The 21743-nt window shown below is 45.9% G+C and overlaps 1 long non-coding RNA gene across 1 annotated transcript; it reads left to right on the forward strand.

The window, feature by feature from the left end:
- The first annotated feature begins 8972 nt into the window (after positions 1-8972).
- LOC133215679 (uncharacterized) lies at positions 8973-16034 on the forward strand. Its single transcript, XR_009726458.1, has 4 exons — positions 8973-9487; positions 9568-9708; positions 15647-15853; positions 15937-16034. It is a non-coding gene; the product is annotated as an uncharacterized LOC133215679 (long non-coding RNA).
- The last annotated feature ends 5709 nt before the right edge of the window (positions 16035-21743 follow it).

Consider the following 21743-nt stretch of genomic DNA (forward strand, 5'->3'; position numbering starts at 1 on the left):
CACCTCGCTCAACCTACATTTGACACACAGCTGACGGGCGGCCCCCGCAGCCAATCGCGACTCGGAATTCGGTGAGGGGGCGGGACGCAGGGACTCAGCCAGGCCAATCAGCAGCCAGAACACCCCCTCCCTTTTCCTCCGGCTGGGGCAGGGAATGTTGACAGATCCCCGTCGCGCCCTCCGATTGGCTGGCCACTATAGTAACAATTTAGAAGCCGAAGCTTAGCAACAGCACGTGGTGGCCCGGCCCCCGCTCCCGCTGATTGGCCGGCTTCTTGCATGTTAAGCAGGGAGAGGCCGCCGATTGGTGAACGGGGAGACATGCAAATGAAGGGGCGGGGAAGGAGCCAATGGGGTAGGAGGCGCGTGCCGTGCGGCGGGAGGCGGAGGAGGCAGGGAGCGGGGAGCCAATGGAAGGGCCGGGGGCGCGGCGTTGCCGTGAGGAAGAGGCAGGCGGAGGGGCGGGGCGCTGCGCGGGCCGGCCCCCAATGCCCGCCCTCAGGCGCTGCCGTAAGGCGCACGCTCGCCGCGCCGGGGCTTGAGCAGTTACCGGTGTCACCGGTAGTCCTGCCGCCGGGCCGCGGGCTGCCTGCACCGGGGAAGTAGGGAAAGGCGGTGCTGGTGCAAGGCCTCCTGCAGCGGCGCCCTCCACCTCCCGCCCAGGGCGCTCGCCGCCGCAGCTCAGCTTTGCCACCGCCCCCAGGCCGCATGGGCACAGGCGAGGCTCCGCCCCTCCCGGCCTTGTGGCGCATGCGCGGGCCCGCTTCACCGGAAGGGGAATGCGGAGGGCCGACGGGAGGGCCGACGGGAGGGTCCCCAGGGCTAGCGCCCCTCAACCGCCCATGAGGGCAGCGGTGGGTCGGAGGAAGTGGGCCTCAGGCGGACCTGGTGTCCCCTCAGCGACGGGCGGTTTTGCCATAAGAACTATTGGTTTTCCCTGTAAATACGAGCGCGCTGCTCGCTGCAGGCCATGGGGAGGAAAGCGGGGCTCGGGGCTGTGGTGGCCCCACAGACTATTGCAAGGAATGCGAGGGGAGCAGGGCAGTGAGGAGTCATTCTGCTTGTGTTCCCACTCTACTCAGTCCTTATCAGAACAGACCTGCAATACTGTGTTCAGTTTTCATCCCTGCTAAGCAAAAATAGGCGGATAGGCTGGAGACGCTCCAGGGGAGGGCTATGAAAATGATCATAGGGCTATTGAGCTGCATGGGAAAAGGCTGAAAGAAATGGGTCTGTTCAGCCTTGAGAAAAGGCTCAGGAGGGACCTTATCACCATGTTCCACTATTTAAAGGGTGGCTAGAAAGAAGGTGGAGACTCCCATTTTCACAAGGAGTCGCGTGGAAAAGATGAGGGGTGTTGGGCACAAGTTATTCGTGGGGAGGTTCCAACTGGGCATGAGAAAATGTTTATTTACTGTGAAAATCAGCCGTTGGAATAATATCCCCAGGGAAGTGGTGGATACCCCAACACAGGATGCTTTTAAGTTGGGCTGCTCAGGGTGCTGGGACATCTAGTCTAGATCTTGCTTTGTCTAGAAAGGTTGAACCAGATGATCCTTGAGGTCTTTTCCAACCTGGGATTTTATGATACCTCCTCTGACAGTGTCCAGGGAACTTGGCAGGCACTGAGGGCAGAAAACCAACCTCCTCTCCAGATGTCATCAAATGGAAGCATCAGGCCTTGTGCATTTTACAGGAAGAAAGTATCTCTTAGTTTGCCCACTGCAGGCTTTCTTGCCACCAGAGGTGCGTGAGGACATCCTAAAGCTATCAGACATTTCCAACAGGTTTCTATTTGTTTCTTCTTACCATCAGGGCCGTAAGTCAGGAAAATGTTGGCATATGAATACAACTGAAGGAAAGGCCTCCTGCTCACATAGTGCAAAGTATGGCAAGAGATGAATCGGAATGAAAAAGGTGATAGAAATGGGATGCCATAGATACAAAAATGTGTCTGGCAGATACATCCATGACCCCTTACAGTGTGCAGGCAAGAGAGAGAGACAGCAGTACTGTAAAAACATGCATGGAGATTTAAAAGAATCACTGAAGTCGACACAATAGTGTAACCTGCTGAAAAAGAGGAGCAGTGGAAGGCTCTGGGGAGTGCAGCCAGAGTTACTGCCAGCTTTCCAATCCTTGCCAGCATATTTGGCTGCCTTTCGTCATCTGGATACACAGAAGCCATCTACCAGAATAGCTTGGCTCCTGGCGTACAGGCTGAACAGGAAGGAGCTCAGCACCTTTCCTGTCCACGCCATCCTATTTGCGCTGCTAACTTTGCATCCTTATCTCAGATAGCTGCTGCACAGCTGTTGCGTAAAACTGGTTGGTTTTAACACGAGCAAGTAGTTTTAAAATAGACATGTTTTAAGCTGTGCTGTGATCACACGTTGATACATCTTCAGGGCAAAAGTGCTTAAGCCTGTAATTGGTCCTCCTGCAGAATAGCACTTGCACACACAAGTGGTCCCATTGATTTTGGTTAAACTATTTGATTAAGAGCTATTCAGCCTATAGGAGGGTTGTAGAATATTGTCCTGTGTGTTCATTCCTTGGCAAAAGATGTCAGCTAAGGTTTCCCTTTCAGAGGATAATAATGATTCACCTTACAATAATGATTATGCCTTACCTTTTTTACAGGATTGTGGTAAACCCACATACATATTACACCTGATAATTTATTAGCCTGTATCTTGTTGCCCTTAAACATTGCTGAAATGCAGATCACATTTTATTGCTGTTTGGTCCAGGCATCAGGGATAAGACAAAATACAAGGCTGTGAAGAAAGCAGGGTTGTGGCTGTAAGTTAAGGAAAAGCCTGAGTTAGAAGGAAGAAGAGAATATTTGGTGCATAGATTGCAATGGTAAAAATAATAAATAAAAAATGCTGTAACATTTTCCACTTGCTGCTTGAACTGTTGTAATGTGGGTGAGACAGCACAGTTTTCACTGTAAACGCATTGAAATTGATGGCAGTTTTGCTGTTGACCTAACTGGAAGTAGGTTTAGACACAGTTTGAGGTTGCTTTCTGTTATGAAATAGCATGAAACCATATATGCATAGGTCGGTGTTGTCCACACAGGAAAGAAAGTTCCCTTTGGCTGACCACATGCATAGGGCACATGGTAAAGAAAATGTGAAGATGTAGAGGTAAGGCACTGTTCTCCACTGTAGCCACAGAGATCTAGCAGTACCTCAAATTTTCAGAGCACCTGCATATCTTTGTATAGGTGTCTAAATGTAACTTAAACTGTTTTCTGCACATGCTGTGGAATCAGTCAGACATCCAGAAGGGATGGTGAACATGCTAGGTATGTAAGTGTGCCTGGGTGAAAGTGGGATATGCTTGTACAAACAGATAGGAATTTACTGAGGCTCTGAATGCCTGAAGCTTCTCCCACTCCACCATGCTGTTAGCCTCTAGAAACACAGGAGTCCAAACAAGCGGAGCACTGTGCAGGGGCTGTGCTGCCCACCCCCCTGAGCACTGCCCTCACCACCTCCTCAGTGCTCAGTCCCCTCCGACTGCTGGGATGAGGCTTCCCTCGCCCTCCCCTGTGCTCCCTTGGACCCAAACCCAGCATCTCTAACTGCTCCTGGGCTAAAAACCATCAGACTCCATCTAACTGCTTTTTCTGCTCTTAAATGTGGACAGAAGTATTTTGAAGACAGTTGTTTCCAGGTGATCAAGCACAATTCCACATTGATATTGGCACTTTCTGGCATGGAAGTGATGCTTTGGGAAGAGAGGGGCCACTGAAGCCAGCTGGACCATGTATGTGTCATACAGTTCTGTTAGGGACTGTAGCATAGGGACCAGTGCAGTCACAAAAGCAAGCTGATTTCTCTTCATCGGGGCTCTGGGCTTCATGAGTCATAAACTGTATTAATCTGCTTGAAATATAAGTGTGTGTGTAACCACTTGCACCCCTCCACACACACACACACACAGAGCCCCTACTCATGAAATCTGGAGTAAACCCACCTGCATTTAGGAAGGACAGTGTATGGGTTGGCTCATACCAAATGAACACTGACACACTGACCTGTAGTTGCATCAAAGGAATTTTTGGTACAGTGTGCAGTAATGTGTTAAGAGAGTACCAAGTCAAACAGTTGGTACCAAGATCATTTTTCCTAGAGTGAATTCAACTAAGTCCTCAGCAGGCACCATACAAATGTCTAAAATACCTAGAATGAATCGTTCTGGATCTTATCTGTGCCAGGGAACCAGGACTAGCTTTGGTGGTGTCAGCGTGGGTGCAGAGGTGTAAAATGGGTGTGAAAGAAGATCAACCAAATTACTTCAAGAACTGAAGGACAGGCTCTAAGATACACACATGCTCAAAGGCTTTGCAGATTTGCATCTCCAAATAGCTTTTTTCCATTTCTAGGAGCAAGCAGCAGAACAGCTGAGTGCTACAGAAACAGCTGGCCTTCAGTGATAAGGGTGAGCTGTCACTTCGTGGTGAAGTTTGAAAAACTGTATATTTAGAAGGAGAAGGAAGGGCCATCAGCAGCCGCACCCCAAAACCTGGCCTGTTTGCGGGTTCTTCACTGCCTGCACTTGGTGATTGGAATGGCAGTATTTACATTTTCAAGCATTACAATGCTTTTCTGCTCCAAAGTCCATCTTGTGGTGTGACTTAGCATGTGAGATCAGTGACATCAGAACTGCTGACTGCCCTGACCTGTGGTGAGGGCAGAGCTTTCAAGTTGGGGATCCATAATTCAAGCAACTTTATTCACTATTCCCCATGTATGGCGTTCAATTTAGAAATAATGAGGGCTTCCATGCTTTTCAGTTTGGGCTCGTTGCAGCCACTGCGTGTTTCTATCTTCCATCTTTTTAAATACCTTACTGTGTGTTACCCTATGTCCTTCACTGTGCCTTGGGGTCCACCCTCTGTTTCCTTGGGTGTTGCAAGGCTTGGATAATTAGCAAAGAGTTAGTTGTCTTCCTGCACAGGAGGGGCTCTGCACACAGCTGGCACTGATGACTTTCAGTTCCCTGTCTCAGCTTCTTAAATCCCATTTAATTTCTTATCTTGCCTGGGATCCAGATCATTAACTCTTGTTTCCAAGATACAGAAAACAAAACACCTGAAAGTTGAACAGAAAGACGTTTCAGAAGTAAGTTTTGGGAGTGCTCAAGCCCAGTTTGAGACACTGTGTCTACTCTGTCAAAGCAGGGCCAAAGACCATTCTCCATTCCTGATCTCAAATGGCAGATGTCACTGCAGCCACTTGGCTCTGTGTCTCTGGGCTGCTCCTGGTGCACATGTGGCTTTTAGTCATCCCTTTATGTTTTGTGTGGTTTGCTCTTAGGTTTGGGTGGATTTTTAAGCTCAAAGTGCCTGAAGATGTGTGGTAGGCTGTCAGAGAGCTGCTTTCAGAGCTTAAAGCTGAGGCAATGTGACATGAAAGTATGTGGAGTATTAGGAGCAATGAGTTGCTACTACAATGTTGAGGGACTGTGTATTGCAGAGGAGTCAAGTCTATGCAGTATCACCCAAAATGCCTTCTGGATTGGTCATTGACCTGTCATACTCCTAGAACTGTACCCAACTGTAGGCTTGGAGAGAAGCTTGGTCCAAGGGTCATGACAATGGTATACATACTGCAGCATCCTGTGGACCTGAATGACTCCCCTGCACTTGGGTTAGTGGGCTCTACATGATCTCGCTAGCCTAGCTTGCTGCCTGCTCTTCTTTTTGAATCAGTTTGAATCAGTGGCTTTCCCGAACCAATTGTGTTTCTCCTGGTTTTGTTTGGGATTTAGTGAGGGTTTATAAAATGCTATGGAATAGAGCTGCTTGAAGTCAAATCTGAAAAAAAAAATAGTGCTTCAAACTGAGTGCCAGTTGCTTGTAACATTCATTTCTTGTTAATGGCTGTATTATAAAAGACAACATTTGTGTCTTAGTGTCCTTGAGAGTTTGGCTGCAAGGACCTCGAATGCCTGTCTTCGCCAGCACTCCCCAACCAGTGAGACATGCAGTACCCTGCCGCCAGGCCCTGCAGCCATTTCTGTGATCAGGCATGAAATTACTCTTAACTGATTGAAGCGAGGCGTACACTGAAAAGCTTGAGAGACACTGATTTGCTCCATCATCCTGCTCCGCCTCAACTCTGTTTCACCTAAACCATGCCTGGCAGTTTTGGATAGCATCGTCCTACAAAACCATCATGCTCAGAGCACATTTCAGAAAGTAATAGTATCACTGCTGTCATTTCAAAAAGACAAAAAAGAAGCAAGACAAAAGCAAAACAACTGGCCAGTGTCACTCAGCAAAGACAGGGCGAGAGCTGGAAGGATGTCTGGGTGTTCCAGTCCCCAGTCCAGCATGTTCAGCGTTATGATACACGGCAGAGGAAGGATTTGTTATATGATTCCAGATCCGAGTCTCAGACATGTCTTACTATGTTCCTTTGGCGTAGGAAAGGGGCCTTGTGTACATTTGTATTACATTAAGCTTCCAAAAAATATGTAGACCAGTGCAGTGCAAAGAGGCTTTGAAGAAACCACGAGTCAGACCCACTTTGTGTTAAAGTGCTGGAGGGGCGGCAGGCATGGGCATCTGCCTGAGGTCATTGTTTGAACAAGTTGATAAATGAAACATTTGTCCTTTATCCAATAAAATTTGCAGTCGGGCATTCTTGTTAGGTAGCTTTGATATAAGCACATCACATACCAGTAAAAGAATATTCTGTCTCGCTATATGTGTATGACCACTGTTGCAGCGTAGGACAGAGAGATACAGAGCAGGGTTGCGCATACATGCTAGCAAATGGAGCCAAAACCAGTCTGCTCCTGGCAAACAGAATGTCCGCCTTAAGAAGACAGGGAGGCAGCTCCAGACTGTGAATAAAACAGCAGTGACACAGTCTCAATGGCATCTGTCTTCTGAACATAAAAAAACCCCAACATTTTCTTACCCAAGGTAGCTGCTTCTGTGTATCTGTGAATCATGTCTGCTGAGTTTATAGGAAGAAGCTCCAACAAATTTGTGTTGCTCTTTGGTCTGAAAATCCATATAGATGTGGAAGAATGAGTTCATGTGTCCTGTAGAGACCAACAAAGTAGTTACCAGCCATTAGTTTGTAGAACATTTATTACAGATGAAGAGCCAAGAAAGAAAATGTTCTCACCTGTGTGCTTGGACATCCAGAGTCAACTGAGACATGAGCTGGGTAAATCACATTTTGAGATGAGAAGGAAATTAGAATTTCCTTCTAATTTCTAGAAGGAAATTAGACCTTAGACATCTAAGGAAATTAGATGTCTTTTCATACAGGCATTCTCCAGGAGCCAAGCTATGTGCATATGCATGTGGGAGAACAGATGTTTGTTTATCAAAGAACGAGTATCTGTAACACATTTATAGGTCGGCAGTAAGTATGTAAGCAAATTGCTGAGTTCTGTTCCCAGTATGGAAAAATTAATGTGGCTGATGCAAATCTACTACTAGCCATAAGATTCTGTCACTTACTTGTTTTAGCCACGATGGATCCAAGTGAATCTGTGATGGTAAGATCATAGGTGCATCCCATATTGTACAGTGACAATACCACTCCGTTTCCGCAGCATGTCCTACTTACGCGTTTTAGACTGTTTAGTCAAGATTTGCCAGTTCAGGCCATTAATAGATAGTAGGTAAATAAAATGCTGTTCAGCTGAATGAGGGAGGAATCAGTATTGATCCTGAACCTCATACTGCTAGGATAGTTGGGCTGGTATTTTCATGGTAGAGATAAGAGAGCTTATACATCAATACACACGTTCAAGAGAAGATCAAAGCAGCCCAGGTGGTAAATAACCTGGACAATTGCCTGTAAGACCTAAAATTAGAGATCAGCACAAAGACTTGGCAGGTAAATAGTCAGCAGATGCTGTCTTATCTCTGTATTTGCTTTGAAAGATTGGGTCTGACCCAAAACACGTTGAAGTCAATTTGTATCTTCTCCTCTATTTCAGTAGGCTATGCACCAGACTCTAATCTGTTGTGGGCCTAATTAAAAGATTTTCCTCATTGCAAGCTAATTACTCCTATGGAGAAATGAAACTGAATGTTAAATGAGTACTTGATAGGAGCTGTATTTCTAACATATAGTTTAGAATAAAAAGTCTTGGACTTGATTTCACACTGTCTTCTATAGTGTCTTATTCCACATAAAGCAAGTACAATTTCCCACTCTATTTTATTGGTACAAGTGTGAAGAGTTGGGCAGAATGGCTGTAACAAGAGCCCTTCCTTACGTAAAGTAAAAGCTAGTGCAAACAGGAAAGCATCAGCTTTCAGCATCCACAAGAGGAAGAAGCAGTGCACCTAAATGGCAGCAAGGAGGTGGGATATCAGCAAAATGTTCTGACAGTGAGGACAGTGAGGCACTGGGCTGGGTTACTTGGGGAGCCTTTGGCATCTCCAGCATGAGGAGCCTGTGAGAGGTTTGGCTCCAGCCTCAGGCAGGGGATGAACACCCAGAGACAAATACAAGGTACAGGACAAAGACGAATTCAGTGCCGTCACCTTGTGATGACAGGCCATTTGCTGTTCTTGAACAAATGGCAAAGCAAGTAACATGAAAATGTGAAATGTGCAGTAAATAATTAGATAATGGGAAATCAATCATGGTAATGAGTATATAAGTGTTGGCAGACTCTATCACTGTGCGGATGGAATTGATTTAGTGAGTACTTTTTTCAGGGATTTCAGTAGGAGGTTGCATAGGTCTGGCCAACAATGATTGTATGTGAGGCTTCCCTGTAACGCCTCCAAGCTAAACCTTCAAGGGTTTTGGTGCTTTGTTGAGGCACTAGATTTCAGCAAAGATCTTTGCTCAACAACCCCAAAACACTTCTGTGATGGCACGGAGGAGAGAAGGAATGGCCCCCAAAAGGCACAATCTGCTGAAAGCAACCTTGTATGCAAAACCCGATATTGCTTAGCATGCTTTGTTGGGAACCAGATGTACGATGCTGTAGCATAGAGTGATTAGGACCCAGACTTTTGAGACCCACACAGCACACTGTTTGCTGAATGTTGTGTTGGCAAAAAGCTAAAATTACAAAGGGCAGTCTTCAGGCAGAGCTTTACCATGCAAGTGTCATTTGGGGTGCCACATCCTTTGTGTTGATGCACCAGTTTTAGCACTGGGAGAAAATTTCAGTAACAAGGTGCAAGTAACTGGGGGGCAGGATGGAGAATTGAACTTACGTGGTTTATTTGTTTTCCTTCCAGCTTTCCCCAGGTCTGTTTGTTTGCCTTGTGCTTGGCTCTGTGTCTCTGATCCCGTCTGTCCTGGTTTTGTTCTCCTTCCTTTGTTGCTGATGGTTTCATGCTGTTTCCATTCCTCTCCTTTCGTATGACACAGATTCTCTGCCTGAGCCATGTCCAAGGTGTTGGACTCCCTGCAGTTACAGCACAGAGACTCGATGCTGAGGACATGACTTCCTGCTTCGCTGGCAGTGTCTGCATTGTGTAAGTGAGCGCATGTTTTACCAGCCTACAGAAAAGAAATTTCAGGGCATTAATGGATTCACCTTTTTCTAACTTGTCAGGACACTGGGAACTCTTCATTTCTTTTTCGCTGTTGCTGGTCTCTTGGTATTTACAAGAGACCAAGGTTGCACTAGTCTGGATGATCTACACACAGTGAGAAAGAGCTTTTTTTACAGTCAACACGGAGAAAACAGACAAAGGTATGAGAAAGTTGTTACGAATAAATCTTCCCTATGCAGAGGGAAGTAGAAACACGGAGAAATTCGTGGATCTCATTGCTAGAGATAATGATATACCTGTAGTAAGTTGGATAACTCGAGTCTAGTTCAGAGCTTTCACCACAAAATGTTCCTCATTCTCTTTACTGCGACCAGTGTAGCACAGGGATGGATTTTCACTTTTGCCTCCCATTTGGATGTGCTAAGGATGGTGGAAGGTGGACCTCTATCAAACAACTACCACAAGAGCACTAGGAGAGGGCATTACACCACTCACTCACGTAGGAAAGTCTAAATCAGGCCAAGTCATTCTGTCACCTCTCTGCTTTGAATGAAATTATGAGGGTTGTTTAAGTGTTATGTATATTGGCAGTTATCCCAGGGGGTGAGGAGATTAGTAGAAGTATATTCCCATATATAAAAATATAACTGTAATATTCAGAGTTGCACTGATGAGAACTTAAAGCTTTAACTTCTAATAAACATCTATAATGAGTTTGAAGGCACCCCAGATCTACAGTTCTAAGGGATTGTAATAAACATCCAAACTCCCATGAACTCAGAAAGTCCCTGGAGGCAGGTAAACTGCAATTGCTGAGCAGTAGTACTGCTCACTTCTGAAATGCTATCATAAACTAACCTATAAATATGAATGAACCCATGCAAAAGGTGGCTTTTGTCAAGACTTGGGTAGTTGGGACCAGTGCCAGTGGAGGCTGGGGCAGGACCTTGTCATGCCTGCAAAGCAGCACAGAACTTGCACCCAAGGGGAAAGAGTTGGTGCTGGGGTGCTTGGTCCCTGTTGCCCTACTGTGTGGGTCAACAGTGGGGGAATAGGCTGTGTCCCAGGTGATGTGAGGTTCTTGGTCTGCTTCAGTTTATTCCACTGTGACTGACTGAAGATTACAGTACAAGTCTGTCTTGACATCAGATAGAAAACCCCTTTCTTATGACTCATCCCTCTGTTTACAGGCTTGCCTTTGCTTCCCAAATTAAGATACATGCTTTACACTGACAGGCAGTATGATGGCTTAATTAATCAGATGTCAGAAATAATATGTCATCATGACCTCTGCTTTCGTTGTCTGTACCTTTGACATTAATGCAAACACGTTAGACTACCCGAAACACACGCATCTAGGCCGTTTGTAGAGTACATCTGTTCTATCTTTTTAAAGCTTTGCTTACCTGTGGAGCCTATTTGTTGTATGGTGCTTTTTGCCACTTAGTCACTATGCTTAATCAGATTTGTAAATTAATTCTCTCCTGGGGTTTTTCTTTGTGTGTTCAGAAAGCATAAAAAGTGTTCATGACACGCTTCAAAACACACACTGGTTACATTAGTCATCCTCTCAGCATAATAGTTTTATGGAGAACACTTTAGGTTAAAAAAAAACCAACAAATTTCCTTTAATCCAGTTTCTTTCCCCCACTTTGTTCCCTAGAGTTACATTGCATGTTAGTAAACAGCTACATGACACGCAAAGGCTGTAATTGTCTTGGGTTTTTTTTGCTGGAAGAAAAGAGCTACTGTTTAGTTCTTGAAGTATCTGTTACTACTTTTTATGATATATTCAACTGAAAACATTTTCATACAGGAACTTTGCCTTCTTCTGGCAACTGGAAAGCTGGTTTCAAAAGTGAGTGCTGCTAAATCGCGGCCTGCTTTTGCCTGCTTGCCATTTCCCCAGCTTGGCAGTGCCAGCCCTTTGGCAGGGGTCTGGATGGGAAAGGGTAGCTTTGATGGGAAGCACCAAACTCTCCATTAGTGCTACCTGCATCTTCATGGATGGACCATCCCTCACACCCCCCATGTCCCTTTCTTGTATGGCTGTTGAAAACACCTCCTCGTCAACTAAACACTTTAGTGGCAAACATTCCAATATAGGGAAGGATTTAAACAGGAGAAAATATCTCTAATGTTGGTGAAGGAAAGGTGCTCAGCAAGCACTGCAGTGCCCATGGGCAAGAGGAGGACTGCCATGGCTGTTGGAACACAGCCTGAGAGCTACAGTGAGAACAGGCTGCAGCACATCTCCTTGGGTGTGAGTGGTACTTCCCAGAAGTCACACACAAATGTGGCTGTGGTCTTCTCTTCATGACAGTGGGACCTGGGGAAAATTTCTCCTCATAATACTGCACAGTCACCCCTGAACCCTCTAGGCAGCCTTATCTACCCCCCTCCACCTTGCACGCTCCCCACACACACACATACACCCCCCAGTCTCTCAGGCCCTTTGTGTTTCACAGGAAACAAGTAGATAAACCACAGCTTTCAATTTCCTAATTATGCAAAAAAGTCAAAACTCTTAAACCTTCAGAAGCTCAAAAACACTGAAGTGGTTGGAAGAAAAGGCAAAGAGAAGACCTGAAACCAAATAGGGATTTCACACCACAGATGATGAGGTCTCACAGACATTGGAAAGATGTGTGGTGCTCTCACAGCACATTTACTCCTGGGTGTGTTTGATAGAGGAGGACAGCAGTGTGTGGTAGAGAGAGCCCTATCTTTGAGGAAGGACACAGCAGCAGGGAAACCTTTTGTCTGATGGAGCAATGTGTGATCTTGAAATGAGAAAACATTGCGTTGAGTTGCTGCAGAGCGGAACTTGCTCAGCTCAGCAGGGAGGAACCTGCCTCTAGCATTTGCTCTCCAGCCTGGGGATTTCTAAGACACACTTTTGCCCAGACCACTTCTTTTCTTTAAGCCTCCCTTTTTCCCTGCATCTGTGCCTGCCTCAGAGCTGTAGGATAACAGACACCCTGGGACTTAACTAGGCCTGCACCCGTGCAGCCACATGCAACTCCAGTAAATGCATGTGATGGAGCCCCAGCAGGAAGCTGTTACTGCTCCGCTTCTGAGTGCTGCAATCACTGCCTGTGCCACTGCCTTTGCTGTGGCTGGCAGGACATGTGTTTGTGTTCCTGGGACACCCGGAGAGGCTGAGCTCATTCCGTCAGAGCAGCTGCTCGTTCCCCTTCTCCCTGGTTTCACATATTCGCTCCCAAATCTTCTTCTTGACAATTGGTTCACATGCATGATTTAACCCCTTCCAAATTTTGGGAAATGGGAAAGGCATCCAAAGAAATGCACCTGCAGGGAGGAGTGGGCTGGTGGCAAGTGGAACCAACTGGAGGATCCCTCTCCCCACTGCCGCTAGTAGGCAATGCTGCTGCATCTCATGGTACTGGTCCTTACGGAGTCCATTTTTACCCCAGTTCCTATATCGCAACAGCATGTACATGTCTCTAGCTTCTCTCTTCCTCTTTCCTTGCTCAGACATCTGTATTTTTCCCTTTTCCTTGGGGAGAAGTGGAGTGACGTGGAGGAAGGAGGATTCCCTGATTCTGGCAAGTTCTGGGAACAAGTGCTGAAGTTTCCAGCCAGATGCCAGGAAACCCATCTCACTCACAGGCACAACTCACACTGCAGCAGCTCCTTTGTTCACTGGCACATGGTCAAGGTAGCAGGGAGAGGGGAGGTTCATCAGGCACTGTTGGCCAGGCTTGCAGGCAGTTTTGAATTTTAGGACCAAACCATGAACCGTGGAGGGCTGACTCTAGCAGCAGAGTGCAGGCAGGACTTTCTGCAGCCGGTGCTGCTGCCTTCACATCAAACTGCTCAGGTCCTGGTTTCTGATATGGTTTTAATATGGTTTCCATTTCATACATCAGAAAAAAAGTGCTAAAATACCAGTTTGAAAGGCAGGGCCATTGTGAGGGTATGACTGCATTCCACCTGGGAGGAAGCATCCTTGGCCTGGTAGAGCCGTGCCGTTTGTGAGGTGTCCTTGTTGAGGGCCTGGCCTGTCCCAGCTCTGCCACAGCTTCCCTCTGTGTTCCCACACAGGGAGCAGAGCATGCATGTGGTGTCTCTGTGGCTTTCCAGCCCCTGCTTTACCCGGGAGGATGTTTGTTTCCTGCAAAGGAAAGCACAGTCAGATGTCATTGTAGAGGAGAATAAAACAGATCTTCACAGGGCCAATCTTTTACAAATCTACATGGACAGATTTCGTCAGAGTTTAACTTGGCTCATCAAACCAAACCCCAGTTTTGTCTATCACTGGTGGACAAGCTCAGGGGACTAATGCGGGGACAAGAAGGTGCTCAGTTTGTTCATAATGCGGTGTGTTACGTGAGACAGTTCTAGTCAGAGTGAGCACTGGTTTCCCTGTACTGAAAATGGAGTGCTAAGAGTGACTACACAGAGCTCTGAGAATGGAAAAATATGACATTAATGCGAGGGATACTACACACTCCTGGTGATCTGCTATTGAACAGTGCCACATGGCTTCCCTGCATGATGCTCATCCGGTACATTTGTGGCTCCAATAAAACTTTGTTCCTTCAAAACAGCACATAGACTGAAGTGACACAGGTTGTCCTATATGGTGTGAAGCATTATCTAATGGTAGCCTTAGGTGGATTAAGAAGGTGAGCTTTTCAGGTGGGAAGGGACCTTACCATCCCCTCCTAATGGTGGTCTTGGGGGTGATTTAGAGAATCACACAGCAAAGTATCTCGACTCCTGTTGTCACTTTCAGTGGCTTTGTCAGTATCCATTGTGGAATGGCTAATAGTATCTGTTTCAGCCTGGGATTATCCTGATTTCTTTTAGTTTTCCCTCACAATGTTGCACATAACAAACATTTTTGGCCATGTACATTTTAATTTTTTTTTAATTAAGGTATTTCTCATAAGAAAAAACTGTCTAAATCTGGTTACTGTTTTCCCTTATTGGGAATATTCATTCAGCACTCACCTTTGCCAAAGATGTGGTAGTGCAAGCAGGTGTTACAGCCTTACTTCAGCCGTATGGAAAATACATTTCATTTCTGACAGTGATCCCGCTGGTTCTGTGGAAGGCTACCCCATGCAGAGATAGGCTGGTTAGATCAAACTGTACTAATTGCAGAGTGATTTGGAAATCTGTTCCACTTGCAAACAGAATGAATCCAACACTTTGTAACACTGAATTAACAAAGGTCACATTTCATAAATATTACAGAGCAATTTTCATAGATAATGCTGCAAGCTAGTTAATGATTAGAGCAGTAAAGTCCTGACGTAAAGCCATGATGAATTAGGGACGTATTTTTACAGCTTCTGTTGTTATTGCCTCAGGAGTCTTAACCAAAGGCAGCAGAAATAATTAGAGTCCAACATATCTTTAAGATCTAGCCTAGCAAACTGTATCTGGTCTTCTCAATGGCTGTTGTATTAGAAACTAGAAAATTGAAAAGATTTTAGAGTATCAGTGAGATGCTTGACAGGAAGATAAGCATGTTGGTTTCAATCCAGTTCTACTGGATTCTGCAACAAAAAATCCAGCCTCAATAACTGGTGGGAATTGGCAGAGCTCAGGCTTAACAGGGATGCAATTCTCCCTCTTGCTGCAGCTACTGGAGCTGCTTTATCAGGGCAGAATGTTTTAGTAAAGATCTAGTTCTGCTCCTATGACTGACCCTAAAGACTGGCACTCCTGTGACTGGATTTAGTGTTGTTGCTTTGATAGGAATGTATTCAAGCCACCTGAGCAGTAATCTTGCTGAAGTCTATGGAATTAGCCCTGTAAGGAGGCAATATCGTACATACTGTATGTTAGAAAAAGTGGTGGAATAAATCCTGGGATTATTCAGAGGCATAAAACCAGAAATCTTGGGCCCATGTACAAACAGTGGACTTAAAACGAGAGAACATAATTTTCCAGGATTTAATTAGGCATGTTTTATATCCAATAGCTGCACACCCACAGACAATCCATATTTCTCAGGAGGGTTTTATCTACTGTAGGCCATTTGTGGGGGTTAGAAAATCTTGGTATAAAACTGTGGGACAGCTGTTATCCAACAGTGCTGAAGGGTGGAGGGTTTGGGAATCAGCAAAATTCCAGCAGGCATTTTACATTTCCTTCATCCAGAAGAAGCCCCCAGGGGATGGAAAGTGCCTAGTGTCGTTCTGTAATACATTATGGAGAGAAATGAAATGCAAAGCCCATTGTGCAACATGCAGCAGTGTCCAGACGCTTGGATGAAGAGGTGGAACCAGTTACGTCTGTATTTGGGAAAGCTGTTTGACAAGACGAAACGTGAATTGTCTACGGAGTGATGCCGTTTGGACACTTCAGGTTTTAATTATTAAAACTATATAATAATTAAATAATTATGAATTATATAAATCATATAATTAAATAATTACTTAAATTTTTAGATGCTGATGCTTTGAGGCCATTCAGAACCTAAACCTAAAATACAATTCCTTGAAAATCTAGTCCAATTCAAGTGGAAAACAAAACAAAGCCCCAACATTCATGCAAGCAGCAGCTCAGCTAGACATAAAACAACCCAAGCTGTGAAAACCAGCCCAAAGCAGCATCAACACCAGAGTCAGAAGAAGCCGAGAAGGCTTTTCCCACAGCCGGACACGGGAGACCCCGGCAGGCAGAGGTTCGCAGGGTCACTGTTCCCTGGAGGCCTCACCCCAACCGCAGCAGCACTTTCTCCAGCCCTGCCTCCATCCCAGCTGGAATGGGCTGAGGAGTAACTGGAAGTTTCTTGTCAGAGGAGATGCACAGCACAGCCAGTTCTTCCATTGACAAACGAGCAAAGGAAAACAAAACATCACACTGTCGTTTAAAAATAGCTTCAGTAAAAATACCACAGAGAGTGCTTTCACCCAGTAGAGATTGGCGGCTGATTAGGGAGGGTTATCAGTATACCTGGTGCTGGATAAAACCCGATCCTGCTGCTGGGCATTCGCACTGAATCAGGCAGATTGTGAGTTTGTGATGAATGTCCAAGGAACTGTAGAAGTTTTTGATAACGCAGGAGTTTGAACAAGGGGTTTCTGCTCCTTGCCTGCAATGCGACTTTAGCAAAGCCCCATGTGGGCTGATGCTGCAAAGTGGCATTCTTGGGGCTGGGTGAGACAGAGCAGTTAGGAGGCAGCAGAGCAGGGTTTAGATGTTATTCCTTTCCCATACCCATTCTGTATCCATGCCAAACACAAGTTTGCTTGGTCCACTACCAAAGTAAGGTGAGCAACACTGTGCAAGGGTGATCCCATCCTATAAATTAGAAGTAAAAGTGTTCATAAAGTTCAGCCTAAGTTTGGAGACTTCCATAAGTGATATCTGTGCCTTGCAGCCGTACTTTGAAGTGATAACTGTTGATCACAGGCTTTGCCGTGTGATTTTGGGAAGTTGATCTGTGGAGTGTTCTTGCAGGGTTGCCAGTTTCAATTTTAAAGCAGAGCGTATACGTGCAACAGTTTTCCAATGGTGAAGATCAAATTACGTGACCCATTGCAACTTTTAACATTCCTTCTGGTCTTCAGCCTCTTGATTCTGCTTATACAATGAATTCAGGTGTTAAAATCGATGTGTTTTTCTCACTCTGTTTATTATAAACTACTTAGAGCATCATTTAATTTGTGACTGTTATTTGGATCTGTTTGCATTATTCAAATTATTTCACCCAATAGAGGAATTAATATTCACTAGTGGAAGAAAATGAAGCAGTGTACCAAACCCCACCAATCTGTTGAACATATTTCAAGACAAAAGAAGAAATGGACATTAAGAGAGCAAGAGGAAATCCTGAGCTCTTCTGGGATGGTATAATTTGGTAGCTCAATGCAGTCCCCTCAAGACCTATCTTGACCCACCACTCGTCTAAAGCTTCATAGATGGAGACACTGCTGAAATCCAGAGGCTTGAAGCACTCTCAGTACTGTATTAAAAACAAGCTCATTAGAAGTAAAGCAACTGGACAAGTAGCTTTGCTAGGTCAAGTGTCATTCTCATGACCCTAAGATTAAAGATCTTTCCTGTTTTCATGCACTGTATCCTGTCTGTTTTTTACATGTGACCGCATTAGCAAAGCGTATCACAATGAAAATATCTACCAAACACATAAAAAAAGACAAACCAGCAACACAGTGACCTGCCCCAAAGCAGGAAAGCCCCAGGCTGGGGCTGCCCTTGCAGCAGGCAACTACCCACAACTGAATGTGTCCTCTGATGGTCAGGTCACGTCACATGCAGTGGGCTTGGGAGGGCCTGATCACTGCCTCCATGCTCAGGATCAGAACATGGGATGTGCTGGCTTACCAAAGCTTCACAATGCGGCCACTTCACTGGAGAGCACCCCAAGAGCAGTGCCCGAGGTCAGCATGGTGCTCTCCTGCTCCTGGAGTTCAGCTGCTTACACCCACACTGTGCAGCAAGTAGGGAGACACAGGAGCCCTGTTTTGGGTCTCTTTTGCAGGATACAGGAGTGCACCTCTGCACAGAGTCGTCTTGCACCCCTCCTTTCTCCTCCCTTTGCCCTGGGATCTTGGCCATGCAGTGTTCCCCCTGCTACTGCTCTTCTAGGCTTTCTTCAGAATGCTGCCTTGGGTAATTCTCTAATTTCCCAGGGGAGCTGGAGATTTCCCTTCCTGCACAATGTCCATTCCCTGGTGGGATCCACATGGGTCATCACTGGGTTTCCCGCTGTCCAATCTTGAGGCCAATTTAGTAGAAGGAGGTCATTTGGGACTGTGTTTTCACTAGAGCAATGAGTTACTGTTCTTCAAACTGACGGGACAGCGAGTGACACCTAGGATCTTTCACTCCCAGACCTGTTGCTGCTGCTCCAGACACTGGAAGGGAAACCAGCTGCCCCCAGCTCACTCAGTAAACAATGAACAGCAAAGGTGGGAAACTTAACACTCCTGTGGCACAACCAGTTGCCACATCTCCCCAGCCAGGACCAGTGAGCATTTCACTACTGAGATCCCCTGCAGGAAGGTACTTTATGCATATTGGTCAAAACACCTTTTAGCAGCAGCAGGATACTCACTGCTCCAAGCGAAGGAGGATACATACCAAGCCTTAAGCTACTCCAGGCTTCACAGAGCAGCAGACAGCCAAGTACATGTGGCTGCACTGGAACAATTTGTTTTCAAAGCCCTGTGCGATAGCATGAAGTGGCATAAATCAGAATTACCTGTCACAAGTTGTATGCCTCCATGTCTGTTTCTCCATCATGGCTGAGCAGCAGCTCAGACTCTCTGAGACAGTGGTTGCAGTAGAAGGAAGACAAAGAAGTAGCAATGCAGGAGATGGGGATATGCGAAAAAAGCACTGATGTTTGAAGAAAATATGGAAATAATCCCACTAGAAAGTTGTGCAGAAGTTGTGTTAGGGCAGGACATGAGCTGGGGGCTTCCTGAGAGCCAGAGCTGGCTCCGAGAGCTGCTTTCTTTAGCATCAGTTTCAGAGTTAACATCTGGCTTTTCTACATGAGGAAGCGGAGGACTCTGCCCTGATGTGCACCTTCTGCAGTCCCAGTGTCCAGTCTTCCTTTGAAACAGTCTGCAGAACGTACAGCATCTTTCAGTTAAAGCTCAGCCCATCCCCAGGGAACCTGTGGAGCAGGGCCAGCAACACATCCTCCTGGAAACAGGCAACATGGATGTTGCTAAATATTTCACATTCCTTCGGGACACCAATCCAGACTTGAAGATGCTTGACATGGAGGTTACTCATTGTAAGACATTTGCCTCAGGGAACCTTTCTGACTAGCGACAAGTCAAAACCTCAATCCAGACCTCACCTCGATCCAAGCCATATCCCGACCAGCCTTAACAGCCTAAATGTGGGGAGTCATGACCTGGGAGCTCTGCCAAGTTTTGGAGTCTTAGCCTTTGGCTCAATATCCTAAGCACTGAGCTATTGCCACCTGTGGTATTTTAAGGCTTTTTTACTCCTTTATCTCTGCAGCTCAGGCTTCTGTTGTGGTGCCATCCTTCTCTCTGCCTTGGTTTAATTAAGTCATTGCAAGACACATATCATTGGGATTCTCTTAAAACAGGTAGGTGCTGGTTTCTTTTCACCCTCTAGTTTGAGTGAAGTCAACATGCCTGTTCTTCAGTATATGAGTGGGTTAGCAGTGAAAAGCAGCGTGGCTCAGACTTATCACCACTGAGCAGCTTCTAGGCACTGTTGTGGTAACTAAACAACCCTGCCCACATCCTATGGGTCAAACAAGTATTTCCCGTATATGAGGTCAAGATAGTAAGAGCAGATTTTGTAGAGTCCAGCACCAAAATGTCTTATTAAGAACAAAAGGGGTTGATGAAAAATCAAGACAAAAGTAATTTGTCCATGAACATGAGGGTCAGTGCTGCTAAGGATCAGAGTGCCAGAGCTTGTAGCTGCCCCCTAACCCAAACCCACTGCTCTAGCATTTTGGGGGACAGAGCCTGAGATCAGCATTACTCTTTGAAGGAAGAAGCCCTGTTCTTAGCTGGACTGAAGCATATAGCAGTCAGGATAGCAACTTCATAAAGGTACTTCGTTCTCCCTTCCTGGCTCCTCCCTGACTTGTTCCCAGACTTTCTGGCAGCCTCTAGCATCATTTTCATTCCTCCCTCCTTGGCTGATGCGCTGCTTCTGTGCAGATAACCTCCTGCAAGAGAGGCTTAGGCAGAAAAGAAAAACAAACATGCTAGGTCTGCATTTTAAGAACTACTGAAATAGAATCGCTGGTATCACTTATTTCTTAAGACAAGAAATCATTTGTATCTGTCAAAACCAAAAGAAAACCCTGAAGTGCTGCATTTCCCCTTTCTATCATCACAGTTATTAAAAAGGAGGTGCCATTTGCTGTCTGCTTCTGATGACACTACACCCCAGGTGGTCTTTCACCAGTTCCAGAAGCTGCCCTAGGGTGCTGCTGCGCTTTGCTCATTACTGTTAATGCTGGCATTTTGCAGGGTTATGGGAAGGTGCAGCAACACAAAGTTTTACACATCCAGGTTTCAGAAAGAAACAAGACACTTATCTCCCAAGTCTGCTGGGGAAAGAATGAAAAACAAATTGTTCTGGTGACATCCAGTTGCTGGCTATTAATCCCTTTGAGGATTTTGTATTGCTTCCAAGGCAAATACAAGATTAGCCTTTGGAGTAACAGAGTAGTATGGGATACAGATCTTGGGGTCCTTGTTTGTTTAGCCAATGCAAAGCCAATATCTACTTACAACTGTAATTTTGTGTTTGCATGTTCACTGTGTGGTCTAGCTACCCAGTAGGTCCTTACTATAACCTGAGAAGGCCCTTTGTGGGTCAAGCCCCCAGCAGGAATGGGTGCCCCACTGGGGTAACCACTTGTCAACATACAGAGGCGAGCAGGGCAAAAACCAACCCAGCTGTGAGAAGGCAAGAGGGAAACAGGTCTCAGTCATGTGGAACCTTCTTGGCGACTCCGCCAGCTGCAAGGGCTGCCCATCCCAGCTGTGCCCGTCGATGATGGGGTTTGGAAAGGAACGCCGCTGCTCTCAGAATGCCGCTGTTTTGTAAGAGCATTTGCAGGACCTTCCAGTGCCAGATATCCAGACGTGCTAATGCAAAATGCATTAGCCCAAGCAGCAGGAGCTCCGGGGCTGCTGGCGCCATTGAGTTCCACTCATTTCATCTTTATTATAAATACTGCATTGTCGTCTCATTCTTTTCTCTCATCCTCTCTTTAGAAAAGAATTACAAGGCTCTAGTTGACTGGTCCCTTTGACTTAGTACAGTTGTTAAACCACAGGCAGTAAATACCTCTTTCAATTGTTTCAGGCGGATGTATTTATTTCAGTGGAACAACTGAATAAAAACTGTAAAAGTGTAAAAGCTAAAGAATCCCCCCCCCCCCATGGCATCTCCACTTTTCTACCTCTGATCTGAATGCAAAGGAATCTCCTCCTAAACCCACCGTGTGAAATCAGCCCATCTTTAGGCTCGCTCCCACTCCTCAACTTAGTTTTCTGTGGTTCAAGAAATATTCCAGCCTCAAAAGACTCACTGCCTACTTGTAAATAGTGATCTTTCACCAGGCAGCTCTCAGCTGACAAATGTTAATTGTTACGCAAACTATCCAGAAGATGAGCTTTTCTCCCAGGACTGAAGGGCAGCCACCTCCCAGATGAAACATGGCAGCTGTTTAAATAGCACAGGGTGCCAGAGCAGGGGGTGAGCTCAGTGGTGCGAG

This window comes from Neopsephotus bourkii, unplaced genomic scaffold (genome assembly GCF_033783945.1).
Source record: "Neopsephotus bourkii isolate Nb327-2 ecotype Australia unplaced genomic scaffold, CSIRO-AGI_Nbou_v1 NB_994, whole genome shotgun sequence".
Lineage (NCBI taxonomy): Eukaryota > Metazoa > Chordata > Aves > Psittaciformes > Psittacidae > Neopsephotus > Neopsephotus bourkii.